General features: G+C 32.5%; 1 long non-coding RNA gene across 1 annotated transcript; it reads right to left on the bottom strand.

The window, feature by feature from the left end:
* Positions 1-14,541: 14,541 nt before the first annotated feature.
* On the bottom strand, positions 14,542-18,178 carry LOC126745368 (uncharacterized). Its single transcript, XR_007663526.1, has 3 exons — positions 17,832-18,178; positions 17,586-17,732; positions 14,542-15,268 (listed from the first exon to the last, which is right to left on the bottom strand). It is a non-coding gene; the product is annotated as an uncharacterized LOC126745368 (long non-coding RNA).
* Between the last annotated feature and the right edge of the window lie 6,335 nt (positions 18,179-24,513).

Here is a 24,513-nt window from a genome sequence, read left to right as displayed (position 1 = left end):
CCAGGGGGTACATCAGCCACCACGAGACTGATGAACGCTGACTTTGTTTTTTTGTGGAGAGGTCATGCACCAACGTAATTCGGGGGAGTTTTCAGATTTGGTCTGCATTTCTTTTGGAGTGCCATTAAAGTCAAAGCCACATTACTTTTGTCTAATGATTAAAATTGAATAGGCAAATTCTTTTTTTGTTGCTTTAATAGATTCATCGGTACAGATAACAGCTGACTCTTAACATTTTATATTTAATTTATTTAATATTTTTCTTGATTTCAATAATATTTTGTTGTAATACCTAACATACAAATAAAATAATGTGTTTTAGATAATTTCTAATAATCATGCGTTCATTAAAAAAAAAAGATCCACAAAGTATTTCTGTTTTCTCTACAGACCACCCATAATCTACAGAAAGCTTTACACCGATCGTGCTGATAAAATGTGTAAAGTAAGTAAAAGTGCAGAAATTGTTCTTGCGGGAGACTTTAACGTCTACAATGTTGACTAGTTAGGGTATTCTAACAGGACTGATGAGGAGGGGCGCCAAACAGAGGACTTTATGATTAGTCACGACCTAACGCAGCGTATACGGGAACCAACGAAAATCCCTGACAGACACGGAGACTTTTCTAGCCTCCTGGATCTATTTTTCGTGACGGTTCTTTAATCGTGCATGCACCACTAGGAACATCAAATCACATATTATTAACCGCAAATTATAAACTAGAAATGAAGATTTCCTTGGAATAATGTATATTTTAGTACGAATGACTCTTTAGTAGGGAAATTTCAGAGGTGATTTTGGTCGGTATAGAAGCTTATATTCCGAGCAAGTTGAAAAGCTCTTCAGGTAACAAATCATTGATTAATAAAAGTTGCATTAAGGCAGTGAACAACAAAAATGCTGTTTGCCGTAAAGACCCAAGCCCTGCAGACCGTGTCAATTTTGAAAAAAGCCTTGAAAAATGTGTGCAAGCAGAAGATTAATACTTTCAAAGAAAAATATTATATTGAGGGAATGAAGAAGAAACTTCTTAATTATCCAAATAGATCAAGATCATTCTGGTCTATAGAAAAATAATTTGGTCAAGGCTTCTATTGGTCAAATATTCCACCATTGACTAGGAAAGGTGGTTGTATGACCGATATGGGAAAAGCAGACCTATTGTCTCACATGTTTGCATCAAACTCTATCATAGACCTACAAGGAAAAACACGTACTTTGCCAAGAAAGACTTCTTCGATGTTAAAGAGTCTTCAGTCACAGAGATCTTAAAAAAGTTCTCAATAGATTGAATACTAACACCGCTATCAGCCCAGGTCGAATACCGCCAATAATAATAAAAAAGTGTGAGGATGTGCTGATACCACCATTGTGCAAACTATTTTCTCTTTCATATGAATCAATTCTTTTTCGTAGACTGGAAACTTGCGCGGATTTAACGGATACTCAAAAAGAGAAAAGAGCGGTGCACTTCAATGGCCGTCTGACTGCTTTAGTCTTGGCAGTCGCGAAGGTAATTAAGAAACTTGTCAACTAGCAAGTTGTGAAACACCTGGAGGCCACCAATATCATTAGCGACCATTAGTATTTTTCAGTTAGCGCTTTTTGGAAACACAGGTCTACTAACGATCTGTTGGCTTATATCACGCATGTTTGAACCAAAGCTATCGCGAAATATAAAGAATATCGTGCAATAGCTTTCGATATTTTAAAGGCATTTGATAGGCATCTTATTCCTTACCCTTGTTACATTTAAATTTAGGCTTAGGAATCTAAAACGAACTTTAAATAATGAATGTAACCTATTAATTGGACCTACACTTTAAGTTTTATTAGTAAGTAATATTTGCTAACTTTTTATTAAGGTTGATTATGAATTTTGCAGTTTTTCACACGTGTAAGTGACATATATTTGTGATTTGAGACATTCATAAATAGCAACTGTTTTGAAGGATACATATTTAGATTTTTTTTTTTCTGATGAAACCAAAATTTAATGGTCGAACAGAATTAATTTATAAATGATAATGGGTAACAGAAACATAAAAGAGATGCTAGACTCTTACGTCAGACTATGGCGAGGAGCTGTTAATGAGGCTTTTGTTTTTATGAATTATAACGCCCGACTTCACCGTACCAGAGCTGTAAATGAGTATCTGGAATCGAAATTGGGTATCAATCGTTTGGACTGGCCCGCAGTATCGCCAGACATGAATCCCATAGAATATACTTTCCAAGTCAGTGGCAGCACGCAGAAACTTACCTAGGGCTATACAAAAGCTTTTCCATGCTGTTCGAGAAGAATGGCACAATATTACTTAACAGCATATCTCTAAACTCAGACAGTATGGGCAGGCGTCTCCAATGTTGGACAACCATTAAAATTGGAAATACACGGTAAAAAGAAGTTTTTTAGTTCTTTTATTAAGAAAAACTATCAATTTATTAGTTTTAATTTGTAATTGAAAATAACTTGATCTTAAAAAAAAATCTTATGAGTATTAATAAGGTGCAAAGCATTTTAGTTGTTTGTTATGATGTAAAACATTAGAATCTATGTGTAGTTTCTGGTGTTTAAGTTAATATTTAATTTAGTTAATAATAAATATATTACGTGTCATCGAATGCTTCTATACAAACGTAGCAGTAACGAGGTATAGTTAAATATTAAACAACAAAAAATTGGGTTACTATCGCTTTATATGAGAAAAGATCAGTTTACGATAGATAAAAATTAAAAATTACTTCGCTCCGCTTCCTAAATAAAAAAAAAATTAGAATATAACCCGGCTACTACTCACTTTACGCACTCTTCAAGGATTTGTAACCTACTCTATTTTAAATTTTGTAATAGTTGTTAAAAATAAAGTAAACAAGTAAAAAAAATTAAGAGCTGTATATGCTAATCGCAGCTTTCAGCTTTTGTTCGATGTAGTCGGATGTGAGTTTAGCATGAACTGTTAATATGAGATGCTTAACTTGTGGGCGCCATCCAGTTTTGTCAAAGTGTATTCAAATTTATTAGACATTACAACTGATAAAAGTTTACTGTGAATAAGGGTAGAAAGAAATATAACACTCAGTTAAATTTCGACTTTAATCAGTATTAATTATAAGTCTTCTAAAGTTCTAAGTGATCTAATAATTATTGACCTTTAATATTCACATATTACTGTAAAAAAAATAAACAACTACAAATACACTCTTTTAAAAAGAAAATAAATAGTTATATTATTTTTCTTCTATGATTAATAATATATAAAATATGATTAATATTATATAATATATAAAATTATTAAATACAAAACGCAAAGATAGCTGCTAAATATCTATCTTTAGCCAAGTTATATACTCATTTATAAAAAATAATCTTTTTTAGATAGGTTGTTTTCTTTTTAGGTTGGTAAAGAATTTATATTAAAAATAATGCAGCTAAATAAATTAAATAAATAAATGATAAGTGCCCTTACTACAACAGGAGATTGGGGTACAAGGTACATTACTCCTATAGGAATTTCACACCTATCCCAGAATTTAAGTATAGTTTCCATAGAAAATCAACAATAAAAAGGTCTCACCTGAAGATCTTAGGAAGATCTAAGCATTAGTTAGTGTCTACACGGTTGACGCAATGTCTTAAAGAACAATAAAAGGAAACTACAAGTTACTTTAAAATGTGGCTTGAGGTGGCCGACTTTCGGCTGTTTAGAAAGGTGTTTCACTTATCAGAGTCCTTCAAAAAATGAACAAAGATGATCGATAACTGAACCTGCTAGGTTACAATTTCAATAATATAGATAACAGAAAAAAACAAAGATGTTCCCTACTTATCATTAACAATGACACCAAGCATAACCAAAATAACACACTACCAAAGGATTTTACTCCCAAGTAGAAGGTAAGCATTGGAAAAAAACAAAGCAAAAGTAAGAAACTCCAAGTCATGATGATGCTCCGACAGGAGCGATCTACGTGTAACTTTTAAAAAAATTATATACAGTGGTTTTATTTCAAAACGATAACTTTCTTACTTAAAAAAAAAAACAAAAACACGTCAAATTAGATATACAGGGGGACGTTTAATTATGCATTTACTGAAGTTCTGTCAATCATCTCCTCACCTCCAGCTAACCTCACTTTAATATGTCAAATGGGAACCCCCATCGTGTGATACATCATAGTAAGCAGCGTAAAATTCTCTATTCAACGGTACTAAAAAAAAATGAAATCGGTAAATGTGTAAGCAAATAGTTAGCGAAAATGTCTAGAAATAATGAATATTTTATTTACGCCAAACTTTGGTATGTCAAATGGCTACCCTATGATGTGATACATTATTTTAAAGGACATTCATTATGCTATCAATGGTTATAAAACAAATAAAATTGATTGACCAAGAAGCAATTAAAGTGTAAGTCGGTAGGGTAGAAAAACAAATTTAATTAGTTTAAGAAATTTATTTTATTAAATGTTCAAAATGCGCACCGTTATTAGCAAGATAATAAAAAACCCTATTTTCAAACTCCTTATGAACATTGGCAAGGGTCTGCCCGCTAATTTCTCTGCATTCTTGAAATATTCTATTTTTTCAATACTCTCAGATGGGGTTTTATAAACTCTGCTTTTTAAGTAGCACCAAAGAAAAAAGTCTAGTGGGGTTAGGTTCGGAGACCGCGCAGGCCATTCGATTGTACCACGTCTGCCAACCCACTTTTCTCAAAAATTTTCATCAAGCCATTCTCGAACTACCAAAGTGTAGTGCGCGGGAGCTTTATCCTGCTGAAAATTTATATTATTTTCATTCAATAATATAGCACCATGTTGATCTACTTGATTTTCCATAGATTGGATGATGGAAGGGTATATTGCATTTTCTAAAAGGTTTAAATAAATTTCGCCAGTTAAATTTTCTTCCAAAAAAAATGGCCCGATTATTTCATTCCCATAAATTCCTGCCCAAACATAAATTTTTTGGGGATATTGGGTATGGCCTTCCCGAAAAACATGCGGATTTTTGTTATCCAAGAAAGTTATTAAGGGTGGATCGTTTTGAAATGAAAGCACTGTATACATATGTTTATTGAGACCCTGACTTGAAGTTTTTCAGTTTTGTTTTTTCTTGTGTGAACTTTTAAAGAAATAATGGATGATATGTCTCTATTTGGTAAACATTAGGAAAATCAACGGCATCAAAGCTGTGTCAATGACTTAGTATCAACGGTCAATTCGATCTAAAGTCATCTCGTAACAAGAGTGATAACCTATTTCCAAAACCCATAAATCTTGGAAGAGCACCGTTTTAGCTTTGTTGTGTCATATGCTGACAACCAGTATTACAGTAAGCCTAGAAAAAGATTTGTAAATATGTGTTAATAAGCTATAATTTGTTTGGTTCTTTAATTTATACTGAAAGATTAACTTAATGTTAAGAATTTAAAGCTTATTATTTCAATAAGCAATCCACAAAAGTAAATATGCTAAAGGTTCTAAAGCTATTTTTAATGCAGTGCGTAAATTAGTTAGTTAAAGTAATTACTTATATGATATTTAATTTATAATTTAATAAAGTTATCAGAGAATTTCTCAAATTCATAAATTATACAATTGTATAATCAAGTCATATAATAATCAATTCATACATCATAAAGAAATAACATTCACTTTAATTTTAGTGTAAAGTAAAATATTATTCGCAAATATTATTATATAGTAAAACCTGTTTATTATACAGGGTGTTACTTAAAGATATGTAATAATTTAAAAGGGACATTCCTGGACCGATTTTATGTCAAAAAGTTCTTATAAACATGGGTCCTAAAATGATCAGTTTTTAAGATACAGGGTGTTAAAGTTTTATTTTTTTTTCGTTCTTAATAAATTTTTCAAATACGGTTTAAAATATTGAACTGAATTTTGGCACAGGATATTATGGCATAAAAACACATTTTTAAGATGTTCATCTACTTTTTTTTAGCAACCAGTGGCGTAGCTATGATGAATTTTTTATACAATTTTACAAAAAAAATACTACGCCATTGACTTACGAAAAAAATTATGATTTTATTTTAATTATCAATCAATTATAAACAAAAAATTCCTCTATGACTTTTGCTGTAACTCTTACCATTTGGGTATAATCATTAATTAAAAAAACGTCTTTTATGCATAAAATGCATCTTTAAAAATTATGGAAATAAATCAAGTTAGCCTTGCTCGTTGCCAGCAACTGTTTTTTTGTTGTTGTAAGCATTATGACACTGACATTAATCTTTATTTTTGATTGTGTTAAGTTTGATTTTATTTTCAGTTTTTATTAGGGTCATTTTTCAAATATTTATTTTCAAGCTATTTTTTACAAACTGGTGAACAAAAAGCAAGAACAATTAAATACAATGCATACATACATAATTTACAACAAATATTAGAAATGACCACCTCATGCCTCTACGCAGGCTTCTGCTCTTCTCATAGAATCATGAACTCTTTCGAAAATTTCAGGCGTGTTTCGTATAGTTTCACATCCGTCAATAATTCTATTTCTTAGTTCTTCTAATGTCACAATTGGTGTCTGATAAACCAATGTTTTTAGGTGTCCCCACAAAAAAAATTCTATGCTATTTAAGACAGGTGATCTAGGTGGCCAAAACTGTGGTCCTCCACGGCCTATCTATTTATTTCGGTAGACTCTATTTAAATGCTCACGAGCCAATATGCTAAAGTGGGCTGGAGCACCATCATGCATAAACCAAAGTTGTTGCTGTAACTGAAGAGAAACATCTTCGAGAAGCAAAGGCAAATCATTTTGGAGAAAATTACAATAATTCTGTCTATTAAGGCGTCCTGCTAAAAAAGATGGTCCAATTAAATGATTGGATACGATACTGATCCAAACGTTTATTGAGAATTGTTCCTGAAAATGTGTCTCTGTAATCGCATGAGGGTTTTCTTGAGCCCAGTAATGATTGTTATGGAAATTGATTATTGCATTTCTGGAGAAATTAGCTTCGTCCGTAAACAAGATGTTCGCACCAAATTGAGGATTTTGTGTTACTTTTTGGAGATACTATCTACAAAATTGTGTACGAAGTTCATAATCTCTAAGAAGCAATGCCTGAACCCTTTGTATATGAAAAGGATATAACAAAGATTCTCTTAAAATTTCCCATACCGTCTTGTAGCAGATGTTCAATACCATACCAATTTTTCGTGTATTTGTGGTCGGATCATCTTCGACTGAATGTAGGACAGCCTCTTCAACTGCCGGTGTCCTAACTGTAAGGGGCCTTCCCTCGGCAGAATTAGCCTTAAAACTCCCAGATTCAACCAGACGACGATGAATGTTTATAAATATTCTTCTATCTGGGACAGCACGATTAGGATACCTTTCTTGATACAAACGCCGCGCCTCCGTAGCATTACCATTGGCAAGTCCATAAAGGAAATGCATTTGCGTCATTTCCAAATTAGAATAATCTACCATTTTTTAACTAGTACAATTCACGTTTTAAGACCCAAAGGGTACTAAGAACAAACTGTCAAGAATAATCACTAACGCAAGTGTTATAATGTTTAAAACAACAAAAAACAATTTCTGGCAACGAGCAAAGCTAACTTGATTTATTTCCATAATTTTTAAAGATGCATTTTATGCATAAAAGACGTTTTTTTAATTAACGATTACACCCAAGCGGTAAGATTTACGGTAAAAGTCATGGAGAAATTTTTTGTTTATAATTGATTGATAATTAAGATAAAATCATATTTTTTTTCATAGGTCAATGGCGTAGTATTTTTTTTGTAAAATTGTATTAAAAATTCATCATAGTTACGCCACTGGTTGCTAAAAAAGTAGGTAAACAATTAAAAAATGTGTTTTTATACCATAATATCCTGTGCCAAGATTCAGTTCAATATTTTAAACACCGTATTTGAAAAATTTATTAAAAACGAAAAAAAAATAAAACTTTAACACCCTGTATCTTAAAAACTAAGCATTTTAGGACCCATGTTTATATGAACTTTTTGACTTAAAATCGGTCCAGGAATGTCCCTTTTAAATTATGACATACCTTTAAGTAACACCCTGTATATTAAACATATCAGTAAAACATATTTCTCTGCACGCACCAAACTCCTCATATGTCTCCACAAATAATAGTCCGGAGAATTTAAATCCGGTGCATTCCGAAGAAATGCAACCACATTTGTTGCATTTCTTGAATCGGGATATCCACTAACAACACAGGCTTCTCATAAGAATTGAACGTAAGTCGAAGATGTCAAATGATTGTCAAACACATAAGGGCGGACTAACTGGTCTCCTAACAAACCACACCAAACGTTAACAAAAAAAACGGCGTTGGAAATTCCGTTCTATTGTTGCATTGGGATTTTCAAGTTGGCAAGAATGGAGATTCCTTATATTATTGACCCCGTCTTGGGTGAACATAGACTCATAAGTAAACAAAATAATATCAATTAAGTTCATGACGTACAATGAGCCAATTACAGAACTGCATCTTACAATATTATACAAATCAGTCAGCTGCAGAGCTTAGACTGGTTATGATGGTGGCATATGAAATACGTACAAACCAGTCATTTTGGTAAAACCAGTGCGACATAATATAACGTAATTTGAATGACGATGACTTACATTATTGTTTTTAGAATAATTTTAACATATAAAAGAAGATAGTAAATCACTTGTATCAAATAAGCATGACATTTTCTAGCTAGATCTAAGGTATTTAGTTTTGATTTAGGATGGTGCGGCGTGTAGTAAAAATATTATTTACCTCTGGACAGGTTAAATTTATGGGCTGAATAACTCCATAAGGTATGAAGGTTTGGAATTGATGATGATGAAGTCTTGGCACCACTGCGCCTTTGATGACCGACATCGTCCGTTGATGTCGATCATCTTAGCTATCGTCACGTGCTTGTCGTGCTCTTCCGTTTGTGGATAGCGTTCATGATGGCGGCGTTGTCGTTGGTACACTTCTGCGTTTTGATGCGAATTCATGTTTTATGATGTGTATTGCCGTACACTTATACCGGTAAGTAGGCATAAATAATCTGATACTATTGACTTATATCTTTTAAAAAATAACTTTCCTATATTGTGATGTTTTATCATCTAAAACCACCATACTCTTACAGCATTTCCGTTTGGCAACTGATAGTTGCCGGTTTGGTCTTGTTTCTTTATAATGCAGGGCCCAATCGTAATAACCTTACTTTGATATTGGCTTATACATTTTATTATGTTTAATATTTATGCTTTGTATTGATTCTAGAACCTTTCGTATAAATAATAGTTGGAACGAGTATTGTATTTAATTATGTTATAGAATATTCTTTTATGATTTCTTACTTTTTAACATATCACCGTACTGGTAACAACTGCTTTTAAAATAACCATTTTATTATTAAGAGGCTGATGTATGAATAAAAAAAAATAAAAAGTGTTTAAAGAGGTTTTTTGCATTTTGATTTTCAGGACGTTAATTTAAAATAAAAAACACTACTTAAGCTTTTTAATTTTTATATTTTATTAAATTTTCTCTAAGTTCTTCTGGTCATCCTGTAGAGAATGATCACCTATGAGTAAAAATTAAATGATGTAAAAACGAAAAAGAAAATAGATGTAAATACCATGCATTTTTCAGACTACAGTTTCATTTTTACAGGAACAAGACTAATACATTTTTATTATAAACGTAAATGACGAGTGAAGCATAAATAATGAGCCAGTGGAAATATCTATTTACAAAATTGAGAGCTCTGTATAAAAAAAATTAAACTCTTTAAAAAAAAATAAACGTAATTAAACATTTAAAGAACAGGTCAGTAGAAGCGTCACTAAAATATCCTCAGTAAAAACGTCTTTAAATGGTCAATTATAGACGTCCCCTCTACGTCACCTAACTGACGTTATTTTGGTAGGACTTAATTTTCGTATTTATTATAACGTCATGTAAAAACGTCATTTTAGTCATTTGCTGACGTTTTTGTCACGGTTTTAAGACGTCATTTGGTTCCCTGGGTAGTTTATGGTCAACGTTTAATAATATCCAGTCTTACTTATATCTTGAGCAACTGCTGATGGATTTATAAGAAAAGCATTTGGTTGATTTGATTCTGTTGCTGTCAGTTAAATAAAAACGGTCCCAAATACTCTTCCATTACGTATTCTGCGATTTGGATACTGGCTGCGGTATTCTACCGCTGCTGCTTTAATATTCTACCCCTGCTGCTTTTCTACTTCCTTTACTATATTTGTATACTAGCAGTATATCTGCGTGTTCTTTATTTGTAAAAATAAACATCCCACTCATTTATTTAGAAATTGGAAATTTCTGTCAAACTGACGCAACTATTGTATCAGTATAAAAATTTAAAGTTTCGATGGCATCAGCCAAAAAAAAAAAATTATCCATGGCTATGCCTACTAGTTGTTGATCAAACATCATAATAGCGACAATTTTCAATTTAGCATAATAGTTTTCTCCACAATAACACTCTTAAATTTAAAAAAAAATCTTATTTTGATAAGGAAGCAATTACGGAGCCATGGTTATATATTTATTTATTTGGTGATCATATAGGGATACAACAGGCTATAAGCCCAAAAAGGTATCCACAACATCCAGAATAGTATTTTAACTAACCTAAATATACTATCTTATTAATAATCATATAATAATATTAAATTGTTAAGTATACAGTACTTTCATTTCAAAACGATCTACCCTTAATAACTTTCTTAAAAAAAAACGTTTAATTATGCATTTACTGAAGTTCTGTCAATCACCTCCTCACCTCCAGCTAACCTCACTTTAATATGTCAAATGGGAACCTCCATCGTGTGATACATCATAGTAAAGAGCGTAGTAAATTCTCTATTCAACGGTAATATACTTAGCGAAATGTCTAGAAATAATGAATATTTACGTCAAACTTTGGTATGTCAAATGGCTACCCCATGCTATCAATGGTTGTAAAAAAAAATAAAATTGATTGACCAAGAAGCTATTAAAGTGTAAATCGGTAGGGTAGAAAAACAAATTTAATTAGTTTAACAAATTTATTTTATTAAATGTTCAAAATGCGCGTTCGTTATTAGCAAGACAATAAAAAAGCCCATTTTCAAACTCCTTACGAACATTGGCAAGGGTCTACCCGCTAATTTCTCTGCATTCTTGAAATATTCTATTTTTTAAATTCTCAATACTCTCAGGTGGGGTTTTATAAACTTTGCTTTTTAAGTAGCCCCAAAGAAAAAAGTCTAGTGGGATTAGGTCCGGAGACCGTGCAGGCCATTGGATTGCACTACGTCTGCCAATCCACTTTTCTCGAAAATTTTCATCAAGCCACTCTCGAACTACCAAAGTGCAGTGCGCGGGAGCTCCATCCTAATTCCATTTTAACTTCTAAATTGCTTGTATTTTTTTTGATGATCTATTATAAAAAATGTAAGAATTTTATAATGATGTAGGTACCTCACTAAAAGTATTCATTTAAAATACCAAAGTTTGGCGTAAATAAAATATTTATTATTTCTAGACATTTTCGCTAACTATTTGCTTACACATTTACCGATTTAATTTTTTTTGGTACCGTTGAATAGAGAATTATATGCTGCTTACTATGATGTATCACACGATGGGGGTTCGAGTAAAAATATCTAATGAACGGCAGTATAAATTAAAAGTTTTTGATATTCTACATAATGGAGAGTTCTAACCATAATTTGTTTTCATAAATGGAATAAAAAATTATATGCTTGATCTAATGCTGACTTGACGAATGTTAAATTTAAAAAGTGATAAAATCGGAGGAGTGTTGAATTGACAATTCATTAGTTTATCTTAAAACGAAAAATTAGTTATCAACCTTCTGTCGGAAAGTGAAATTATGTTAAAATGCTCTCGAACTGAATTGAGATCTTGATATGAACCGATGCGGGTTTTAAAAGAAGGAAATCTTAAAAATTTGTTTTCGATAGTCTCCAATTGATTAATATAAATTCTATATCTAGGGTTCCTATAATGCTGCCAAACTTCAATTTGCCAAGAATAAATGTATTATATAAATGCTTAGTAGTTCGAGAACTAGAAACATTTCACTTTTCCGAAAAATATAACCCAACAAACTAGAGGATTCTGTTATTATTAGATCTTTATGAAAGTCAAACATCAATTTGAAGTCCAAAGTAATCAATCGCGTACATAGTTCACTTTAGGTAAGCAAATATCCTTAATTTTATATTGATAATTTATTTTATTTTTATTTCTTGAAAAGGTTGTTACATGCATATTTTGCCCTAAGCATGTAACATGGGATTTCATATAAATTTGGGCAAAAGTTTATGAGTTTATTTTCTTTTATGTAAAACAAAAACGTTAAGGGGTTCTTGCTAAGTCTATTAATATTAACCTAAGGGTTTTCATTTGAGTCGAGCATCGAAATAATTGATTTTGACATTGAGCCTGGATCACTTTGTAAGGAATCGGCTATTTGCTACAAATAACATATTTAGTCATAATGTTTGTTGTTGGTTAATAGATTTTATTGTACCAACATACCATTAATAGGCTTTCAAATTCGAACCTTACTATTTAAAAGTTTTATTTAGATTAATGTGACTTGACTAGAGTTTGTATAAGGGATTTAGGGCCAGTGAGGTATTGTGAATTAGGCTCCAAACATATACTTCTTGTAAATAATACGTGAACACGTTTTGGATTTTCCCCTTGAACAGTAGTTCAGTGCGGATTGGTTTTTTTTTCTTTCTTACTAATTCCTCGCCTTAAGCATACCTCAAGTAACTCTTAATTCTTTTATCATTTTTTTTATTTACTTAAAATTACTACAGTATTACATTTTGAATAATTATCTAAATTTAAATATCTCAGTAGAATTTAATTTTTTTATATAAATAGAAGTGACTGTGTAAATTCTTGGATGATTGTATCAATCTGGTGGACCTATGGATTGTTATTTGAGTTTTTCCCAAATTATTTTCAGCTTTTAGGATCTAGGTACAAGCATAAATATAGGTCATAATTTTCTTGATTAAGGGGGGCTTATATTACCATCATAATATATCAGGGTTTGGTGTAAAATATTTAAATCAAGTGGCGCTCTTATTAAAATTTCTCCCACTACCTTCTCCACTGTCTAAAAGCTGGCGGCCACCAAATCTCTGAATCTTTTAAAACAAAATTTGCTTGTCTGGACTTAGTAATTTTTTTGTGGTTGGATGGTAGGTATGACTCACACGGGTTGGAAATAAATTGGTTTGAACCGAGTTACGCGCTACAAGGTTATACCTTGATACTTTTTAATATTAAGAAAAGGGCTATTTTTATCACAGTAGGCTTGTAGTCGATCCAGATCACCTTACATTTTAAGGCAATCGGCGATGTTAAATATCGTACAGTAGATTTTAAGATCAATACTATTATTAATGTGTATAATAAAAAACAATAGTCTTAAATATGAGCCCTGTGGAACACCAGATGATGGAATAAAAGGCTCAAAAAACATGAATGAACAAAATCCTTGAAGTGAGACGTATATGGATCTTTTTTTAATAAAAGATTCCACCCACACCGATGTCTGCGAGTCCAGCCAGAAGAATATTATGGCTAATCTTGTCAAATGATTTACTGAAGTTATTGTAGATGGTATCGACCTGAGATCGGTTATCCATATGCTTATGAACATACTCTGTGAAAACACAAAGGTTAGTGTCAATAGATCTTTTCTTGTAAAATCCATGCTGCTCTACACGAATAAAATTGAAAGAATAAAAAAGTAATCATAAATTAACTTTTTAAAAAGCTTAGCCACTATAGATAGTTAACTTATGAGCCTATAAATTAGTATCGTCTTTCTCTAACCTTCCTTTGTATATTGGGACCATGCAGAATTCCTCTTCTTTTAATGAAAGGTTATGAATATGTGTAAGAGGATCGGCTATTATACTCGCAGTATTTTTTAGCAAAATGTGAGAAATGTTATCGGGACAAAGGTGCATTCCTTTTTTGACATTTAAGATTTTTAGAGTATTTAGAACCTGGTAACCTAAGGCCGATCGCATACTTATAAGACATTTGTTTCGAACATGTCTGCGACATGTCACTTCAACGCTGTTGAACACAAATGTAGGAAACAAAAATTTGCAGTTCGCACATTTAGTAGTATTCATCATGTCGTCGGATAAAGATGTGGCGTTATTATGTACTAATATTACGAAGGCGAAAGAAGAAAAATACTCGAAAATATTGGGTTCATCCATATAGTACAGCTAATCTTCATCGCAGTATATTTAAAAGTTGTACTGGTGAAGAAATGATGGAAGATCAAGCAAAATTTCAATCATTTGATAGAATGTCATGAGAGACATTTTTAGTACTTTTGGACATAATTGGACCTTCTATCAAGAGATCGGATACAAAATTTTGGGAGTCCATTACACCAAAGGAAAAACTAATTATTACAATGAGTTAAGTAACTAAATCAAATTTCATTTCAATTGTGTAGTATTTATTATGTACTTCAACTTTAAATAGTCATAATCGGTATTTGGAGATGTCATAGGTGTGCTTATTTGGCTTGAAGAGTACGTAGTTTGCGCTTGAGAACTGTTTGAAAATGGGTGAAAGTTACTGTGCTTGAATTATAACACATCTGTTGAGAATTTGTTGAAAGTGATGGGGTAAAATTATTTGGTGGTGGTTTGCATAAAGTATTTCACCAATAACTTGCATTGCTTTATATTTAAATTCGTGTTTTTGGGCGTTTGTCATTCGTTGTAAACCGGGCAGAAGACTTTTAAGAAATAGCAAGTCAGCATCTTCCGGTTTTTCCGCTTGGCCTCGGCTTTTCGATGTAAAATAATCAATGGCACATTTCTCTATAGAGGGTCCACTTCTTTGCGCTTTTTTGCAGAACTTTTATTGCAAGTTAATGCGCTTTCAGTGACTAATAAAGGTTCATTTGTAAAGGATTCTTCGAATGCATGAAGATTCTTCTTGAATCGAAATATTATTTGTTTCTTCACATATATTTTTGGGAGATGGAATGCTACCCTTTTGTTACCTAGATTAAGTGAACGGCAGGAGAAAGTCCAAATAGTCCGGTAAATAATATTTTTTCTTTGTTTGTGCTGATGATCATCAGCACGTGGTGGTTTTTGCCTTAAATCATGGATATAGGCAGATCCTAAATTTTTACATTTCTTCTTACATGCAGCTCCTAAAAATAAAATTTTGTTTTAGATACTTGGCAACCGGAATGAGTTTCAAGCAGTTATCTTTTCAATTTATGAGAGGAGACTCTACAATTGGACAACTAGTTAAAGAAGTTGTGACAATATTTGGTCAGGTTTGTAAATGGAATTCATGCCTTTTCCAAGTGAATTGCAATGAATTGAAAAAGCCGAACGCTTTGACGAACTTTGGAATTTACCGAATTGTATTGGTAGTATCGATGGAAAACATATTAGAATACATTATCCAGCCAAGACGGAATCCGCCTTTTATAATTATAAAAGTTATTTTTCATTGCAATTATTGGCTATAGCGGATGCAGATAGCAATTTTACTGCAATTGACGTTGGCGACTATGGTAGAAATGGTGATGGGGCAGTATTTAAAAATTTAAGTATTGGAAGAAACTTCCAGGCAAACACACCTAATTATCCACCACCGCAGCCTTTGCCCAAAGAACCACACGAGCCGGCTTTTCCCTGTTATTTTGTCAGAGATGCTGCCTTCCCTCTTTGTAAAAATTTATCAAAGGCTTATCCGTCAAGAAATTTAACAAACCCGAAAAGAATCTTCAACTATAGGTTATCACGAGCTCGTCGAAGTGCAGAATGTGCATTTGGTATATTGGTGTCAAAATTTAAAATTCTAGAGAGACCTATTCTATGCTCACCCCAAAAAGTTGATAAAATTGTTAAGGCAATTTGTGTGTTACACAATTTTATAAGAAAAATGGATGGAAAATGCCAGAGCCAACATTTGAAATGGGCAGGTTACCACAAAATAATAATAACACAGAACAAATATTATAAAATTTTCACCCTCAATATCAGCGCGGCACAAATGAGGCGATAATATTGCGAGATAGATTATGTTCATATGTAAATTAGCCCTATGCGGCATGACCTTGGCAGTCAAAATATTGTTTATAATGAATAATATTATAACTGTTCTTCTTCACGTTTTTAAATTAATAATTATGTTTATAACTACAGCGTGTCCTGGTAACTTTTTACCAAATGGTTTTTTTTTTATTGAGTTAAAAAAAATAAAAAAATTTTCAGAAAAAAGTCTGCTTTGTTCATTCAATTTTTGGGCCTCCCTGTTTGCAATAGAAAAACATTTTGCACGAAAATATTATTTTTTAATAAACCAGAACTTTTTCTAAACATTTTTTGTTTTTTACTCAATAATGAAAAAAAAATCCCATTTGGTAAGATGTTACCGGGACACGCTTTATATTATATTATAGAAGTAAACACTACCTGTTTTATTTATTTCTTTTCCAACTTCGTTCCAGGCTTTTTCTTGCATATGCCTATTTGAGTGGTCTTTTATGGTATGGTCATACAAAATATTGTATTTTTCAACGATTTGTACAAATTTTACATTAAATGTTGGATTATCTTCCATTTTACTTATTTTTATTAAAATTATTATTAAGTAGCGTGCATTTAGTTGCAGCAGTCGGAAACAAATGACGCTTGAAATTGGAGCAAGCAGTGTCGTATAAAATTCGTTTGCGACAAGTCTTGTCCTGTCCGCGGCGTATCTGTTTGGTCTACGAATCGCCATAAGAACCGCTGTGTTGGAAATAAAACGACATATCGCAGACATGTTTGAAACAAATGTCTTATAAGTATGCGATCGGCCTAATAGACCAAGCAACTTTCTTAAATTCAAAATGATGTCTTTCTATTTTGAAAACACTAGAAAAATAACTTTTGAACAAATTGGTTGTCTTTACCTGTGTTAGCTTTCTCGTTTTTCCAGAAAATTTCATTAGGTAATGAACTCACACATTGATTTTTAATTGAACCAAAACTTCAAAAACGATTAACGCTACTGGGTAAATCTCCTTCTATACTTTGAATGTAATTTTTAAAATCAGTTTCAATCATTTTTTTTATTGTGTTCATAGTTATTTAAACAAACCATAGTTATGTGGATTTTTGTATATACGCCATTTTTTATGAACTTTGTTTTTTTCTTTAATTAATACAAAATTCACAAAAAATGGCAAATATACAAAAAATCATAAGATATTTTCAAATCGAAGCCTTTACCATGCATGTAGTGAAATTTTGCCCTCATCTTGCGGGACATTATGTTTTAATCCTTTAAGATGTGTTTAAACTTTAATATAAATTGTACTTTTGTAACCAAACTGATCAAAAAAATTAAAGATATTGTGCTTTTTTTAATTTTGGCTTTTAATTTTAATCTGCTGCGTTTTTAGATTCAACTAAATATATGTTATTAAATGTCTTATTTAATTTTAAAAATAATCGAAATATTATGCTTACTTGTATTTGACGTGACAGCGGAATCGATAGGCTTAAGCTGCTTAAGGTATTTGTTGCACATCGAGGTTACTAGAGGTCTTCAATAGTAAATATTCAAGTCATAAAAACATTTTAAATACAGATCGATGCATATTTTTTCTTCTTAGGCTGTAAGCGAAACAAAATATATGAGCGCGAACTTTTATGATGTTAAAAATGTCCGGTGTGTATAATTTTGTGTGTTCAGAGCAAAATATTTATTATTACCTTAGTACAGTACTTTGGGCATATGAGCTATCATCAGTGCTAACTAAAAGTGAGCTATATCTGCTTTTTACAGGAATAAGGACCTTAAAACTAAAGATAAAGGGATTAAAAGGTACTCACTTGGCAGTTATGCATCGGAGTTTTACGTAGTGGAAAAACATTCTTACAAGTTAAAATAAAATTTTAGGCTACATTTAAAAACATTTAAGATTCCAAATAACATTTCAATTAATGAAGGAGGATATACAATATTGAAAAAAGGGAGATGCTAGTACCCTTTCGTGTTTTTGTTCTTATTGTTTTAAAGTGCAACACAACGTTAACAACAAAAGTTAAGGAAACACAACGTTAAATTAGGTCAAAGTCATCCTACTGTCAACTTCATCATAGAATCAGCATCATTCAAATCTGTCAAAAAGATAGTAGTCACAGGTAAATAAATAAATACACACATCGGAAAAGTCTAGGGATATTTTTATAAATTGACCCTATTTTTTTTTAATTGTTCTGGATAAATAATAGCCGAATTATAGTAATTAAGACTCTTTTACTATACTAAAAAAATAACCAAAATTACAAAAATAAAGAACTGCCTATAACTAAAATTAAAAAAAAAGTGTACAATTTCTTTAAAAATTTATTGTTTTGTATAATGAAAAAAAAAAGTTTTTTAAATTAGATACAAAAAAAAATCTTTATAAAAAACGCAAATTAGTACAAAGTATGACCTCCACGCTCGACATCTATTGTTCATAGACAAAATAACGTTGTCGATGTTTTGTTGGGGTAAGTTTGCCCATTCTGCTATCAGTAGCTCCCGGAAACGAAAGGCAGTGTAAATGTCACCCATCTGTGGAGCCATTCTTCGTTGGAGCATATCCATCCCATACATGCTCAATTGGATTAAGGTCAGGAGATTGTGCTGGCCATGGCAATACATTAACCCCCTCGTTCTCCAACCAGTCTCTAACTACGCGTGCGACATGTGGACGCGCATTATCATGTATTAGGTAGAAGTTTCGGCTAACAGCGCCAGCAAACGGACGAACAACAGGTTGAAGAATGGTATCGATGTACTGCTGAGCTGTAAGGAAACAATCTGGAAAAACGAGGTCGGTTCTACCGCCCATCATTATTCCAGCTCATACCATAATTGTACCCCCTCTGTATGTATACACTTCCTGGACATGTCTTAACCGTTCTGCATTTCCAGATCGTCTCCATACCCTCACTCGACGTGAATCTGGATGAAATCTAAATCTGGATTCGTCGGTGAATGAAACTGTGGCCCAATCATGTTCATTCCAGTTTTGATATTCTTGGCACCATTCTAATCTCGCAGCGCGATTGCCTCTGGAAAGAGGTGGGCATCTAAGTGGCCTTCGATTGTGGAGGTTGGCTTCATGGAGACGATTTCTTATAGTATCACAGCCTACGGTAATATTGTGTGCTCTCTGCAAGTTGATAACCAATTCAGGAGCTGTACTGTTAGGTTGCCTTCTAGCAGTTAAAACTAAAAATCTACCTTGAGCAGCTGTCGTAGCGCGGTCACGTCCTAGATGTTGTTTAGCTGGAATTCCAGTTTCACGAAAAAGCCGCCACAATCGACTTATAACGCTCTGAGAGATTTCTAGACGCTCAGCTACATCAATTTGGCGCATGCCTCCTTGAAGAAGTCCTGCAGCTCTATTCATCGCGTCCAAAGTTAAATGACGTCGTTCCATGATAAAACACAATTTTTTTATTCACTCTGCAAAGCAGTAACTCTGTACCATGAACGAAATCGAGACTACCAGAATATTTATTGCAATATAAAAACCATGGTTTTTCTGTTTTGTGAAAAAATTCCTAAAATATTTGTTATCAGTGTTAAGATTCTGTTTGTCTCCCGGAAATCTACAGGATGAGCCAATCTTCAAATTTGATTTAAATTGATCACCAAAAACATTTTTTTTTATAAGTTTATTATTTTATAAAAATATCCTTAGACTTTTCCGATGTGTGTATATTGGTATAATAATGTTGGTTTAACCAAGCATTAAAAAAAGATACAATTATAAAATTATAAATAAGATTAAAAAAAAGTTTCACAATATCATTTACCTATCAAAACTATCATACACATACTACAGTATTAAAAAGAAATAGAAAAAGTTATAAACATATAAATTTAGCAGAAAACAGGATATTAGTCATTTTAACATAACAGTTGCTTTTTAAATTTTGATTTAAATGTGCAGGAAATATTATTAGTAAGTTTAACTGATGTGGATATTGATTAAGAAAAGTAGTTCTGAGTCATGGCTTTGTTAATTTTGGGTATTTTATAGTGCGTATTAAAACGAGTTTCGCGTAGATCTACATGTTATCGAATCTCTACGTTTTAGTTTTTCAAACAAGAAAGGCTCCCAGATTTGATTGGTTCAGAACATCGTTAGTTTTATCTATTGACATATTCAAATTTTTAGCTGCCCAATACTTGGCTGGTCCAAAATAAATAATAGCTGACTTATTTAGGTTCAAATTTAAGCCGTGATTTTGCGAATATTTTAAGATGTACACTAGACATTTGTCAAGTCTCCTCGATGCCTTCACTGCATCAGATCGTAAAAATTAAATATGGATCTATGTGTCATCTGCGTATCTGTGACCACTACACTCTCTAAAACAATTTGACATATTAGCTGTGATAATGATAAAGAAAAGAGAACACAAGAGTACCTTTTAGAGGCAACAATCTTATATTATTAAGTATCACTAGCTGGGTCTAAATAACTACATATAAGCTATATGGTTTTAGATTCCGAAATAGCCTAGTTTGGCACACAGCATAGAGTGGTTGAGGGTATTAAATACTTTCCTGTAATCAAGTCATACTAGAGCAGATGTTTCTTGCCTGTCTGCTGCTAATAAGATGTTATCCAACACTTGATCGCACCACAAACCTGATCGCGTTTTGGGTATTAGATTGTTTCCAGTGATATACTCGATGATTTGTTTGTAAATAAGCTTCTTAAACACTTTAGAAAGCACCGGTAACAGGCTAATAAGTCGAAGTTTCGCGACTGTTTTAAGATATCTTACTTTTGGCAACGGTATAACCTCTGCTACCTTCCACTGTAAGGAAAAAATGTTTTTTTTGCACGTGTTAAATATTTCAGTATGAATAGATAAAATTAATTGTTGAACAACACAGCCACAGCATTAGAAGCGACAGCAATCCATCTGCACCAGTCGCATTGGATTTTATTTGCGAGAGAGCCCAGACGAATTCATCCTCGCTTATGAGAGATCAAATTCTTCGAGTTTTAATTCTGATCTGGTGCATTTTGTGTTAAGGTACATGGAAATGGTACTATAGTCCCTATTATTAGAGATTTGCCTTTCTGAGTCTATAAAGTATTTAATAATTATATTATAAGAGATATACATATTACTTTTGGACCTAGTGTAAATATTAAGTTGGTCAAGAGTCTTCTAGATTTCTTTGGAGTTTTTGGTACAACTTACATAGTCAACATAAGATTTTTTTTGCCCGAACGGGTGGAATAATAAATATAAATAATAAGTTGCTTTTTTATTTCATGCAGGGCATCAGTAAACCAAGGAGAAGAAGGTCTAGTAGCTCTTTTTTTAATTATTGGAGCACGATACTCAAAATCATTTCGGAGGGCAAGGAAACTTTTTGGTTAACATTTTCGCAGTCGAAAACTCGCTTCCAAGGTAGGTATGTGCTTGAAATCACGATATTTTGTAATTTTTGGTTTAAACCCTATTATAAATACCCAATATAATTAGTTCATCTATTAAAGGAGCTACGTTGACTATTGTGTCTTCTAGCTAATTTAACGCGGTTAGTTTGAAGTACGGTAGAATATATCTAACCCAATCTTAACCATAATATATTTATTGAAAAGCTACTGTTGCTCAAAGCTTTCAGATATGTTTTCCACAATATCTATCACCACTGCCTCAATATCCGACCGAATATAAGCTCCTGTGCCCCTTCGCCTAGATTTCCGAACCGAAATATACAAAAAAAAGCAAAGATAAGAGTCTATTTTAGCAATTCTTTAAGGTGACTTTTATTGCGAACAGCAGTACCTTTGGAATCATCATTCTTGTGTGCCAAGATTTTCCCATCTCGATGCTAGACATATTTGTAGCCGACACCTCGAAGATGTTTTTTTTATTTTTAAAGAGCGCATACGTTTCTTTTGTAAGCTCTTCATCAACAAAAATTCTATTATCCAAATAAGACAATTTATGCAACGAGAGTGAAGAATTTGCTTTTTATGTTCTGGTTTTAAGGTAACGATGACTTTTGTACCGCTTTTTGTAGGCATCTGTTTAAGGTTGGATATATCATTTGAAGATAAAGGCGTATCCCAAAAGGAACATAGGGTTAAGAGTTTTGGATACTTATTTTAATTTTTCAACTTCAGCTTTGGCCGCTATTTTCTTTTTCAAACTCTCCACCCAGAAAGTCAAGGGATCTTATTATATTCCTATTCTGATCTTGCAAATTCTTTATAAGAAGTTGCAAGATGGCAAGATCACCGATCATAAAGATTAGTTTAGAAAATATTTACCACAAAATTTTAACAAAAGCTGTATGGTAAAACAAAATGAGTCAGAAGCAAAAAAATATCGTACATACCTATACAGTTATTTTTATAATAATGTTTTTTTTCTAAAATGTAAATACATAAAAAACATAGGTTTAGTTTTTTTTTTAATTTGCCATATTACTGATAAATAAATTTGTTTTATTTTTTATCTCTCTTAAAAATAAAAGTAAAGACACTCAGGATAATGTGTAGTAGAAAAATACTAAGGCCACTTTTCTACCAACCACAAGCCATGCGTACAGAAATCGTGTACACGTAATTTATTTTAAATCGTACCATCAGTGTATTTGTAAACTAAACATTCCTCTCCGGTACTATATCGGGCGCAATCATTCTCTTCCTGAACGGACAACACTAGCAAACCTAATATTTACTCTAACGCACGATACATCACCCGGCCTTCCAATAATCTTCTCTATACTTTGGAGCGACCAACCGAGATCGAACTGCAAATTGCAGTACCCGAAACGAAAAAAAACCACTTCGTCCAATTAATCCGCTGGCCTTTGTAGCACGACGTTATGCAACCCAGGCTCGCTATTACGTTACAGTTAGTCTGTAACGCACCATTGGTTCTCTGTGTAGTCGTTTCGCTTGGCCGGTGAATTTCAGCCCGATAAAGTCGCCGGGCTAAATAAATAATTCCCGGTGAATTGAGTAGAATCGTGCCTGAGACAGCGTACACAGATAGACGGAGAATCGGGAATCGATCCCCTTATTGCGGCTTTCGGAAGGGATTATCCAAAAAATATAGCTAGAGTAGTTGGGGATGGAAGGGTACATGGAAAAACTCGACAAAATATATTTATCCTGAACCGAAGAAAAAAAGGGTTTATCATCATTTGCACTCACTGATTAACAAAATATAAAATGTCATTACTTTAAAAACAAACAAAATAGTGGTTAGGTGAGCCAAAAAATAGCGAGCATGTTTAAGGTAATTCCACTTTAATTGCATTATTTCTCGCAATAATATTCTGCAATTTGCGCTTTCTAATTGACGCTTTCTAAGTCGAAAATTTTGAAGTTGTAATTTTTTAATACCGTGGCTTAAAAAAACAGATCTTGAACTGATATTTAAAAGAATAACTCCACAAGTCCATATTTCATTACAATTCCAAGAACGAAGCATTATTGAGCATATTAGTTGGCCAATCGGCCATCATCACAGTTATGAGATGAGTCGACTTGCTTGTAAAGTAACACTGATGGCTTCGCAGTTCCATTTAGTGTATTTATAATTATATTTTACAAGCCTAAAGTCGCAGCTTTGTCCGCGTTCTGTTTCCACTTATCATTTTAAATTGGAAGATGCTCGCATCCTTCAAAAAGATTTTTTTATGGCTACTCTTGACCTTAAGGATGCTTATTTTTTAATTCCTGTACAGAAAAGCGACAAAAAATTTTTGAGATTTAATTTTCAAAATGAAAATTGTTTGAGTTTAATTGCCTTCCTTTTGGGCTAAATTATGCACCACTGGTTTTTTACCAAAATAATGAAACTTGTGGTTGCTTTTTTAAAGAGTTGAGATTTTTTATTAGTACTTTTTCGGGATGATTTTCTTTTATTAGGGCAAACTTATATTAAATGGATAGAAAACATTAATTTTACCATTGATACTCTTCTAAGACTTGGTTTTATAATCAATTTTAAGAAGAGTGTCTTGGTTCCTGCACAGTCTTGCCAGTACTTGGCTTATTTATGTCAAAATTAACTTTTTAATATCATTACTACTAAAAAAGAAAGAGTATTATTACAAAAATTAATAAATAATTTCTTAAAACTTAAATCTTGTTTAATTCGATTTTTTGCACAGCTGGTTGGAAAACTAGTATCTATTGCTCCAGCGGTACCCTATGGTTGGCTATATTTGAAGCCTTTAGAAAGGGTCCGCTTTTTAGCATTGGAAAAGTCACAAGGCAACTATAGTGATGTTATGGGAATTCATTCCACATTATTTACAGAGTTTAACTGGTGGTTAAATAAAATACCTAATGCATCTAACACATTATGTTTCCCAAGTTTTTATTTAGAAATATTTTCAGATGCT

Source organism: Anthonomus grandis, chromosome 15, assembly GCF_022605725.1.
Source record: "Anthonomus grandis grandis chromosome 15, icAntGran1.3, whole genome shotgun sequence".
NCBI lineage: Eukaryota > Metazoa > Arthropoda > Insecta > Coleoptera > Curculionidae > Anthonomus > Anthonomus grandis.
The sequence above is the reverse complement of the archived record's forward strand: the minus strand, read 5'-3'. Positions and strand labels throughout refer to the sequence as shown.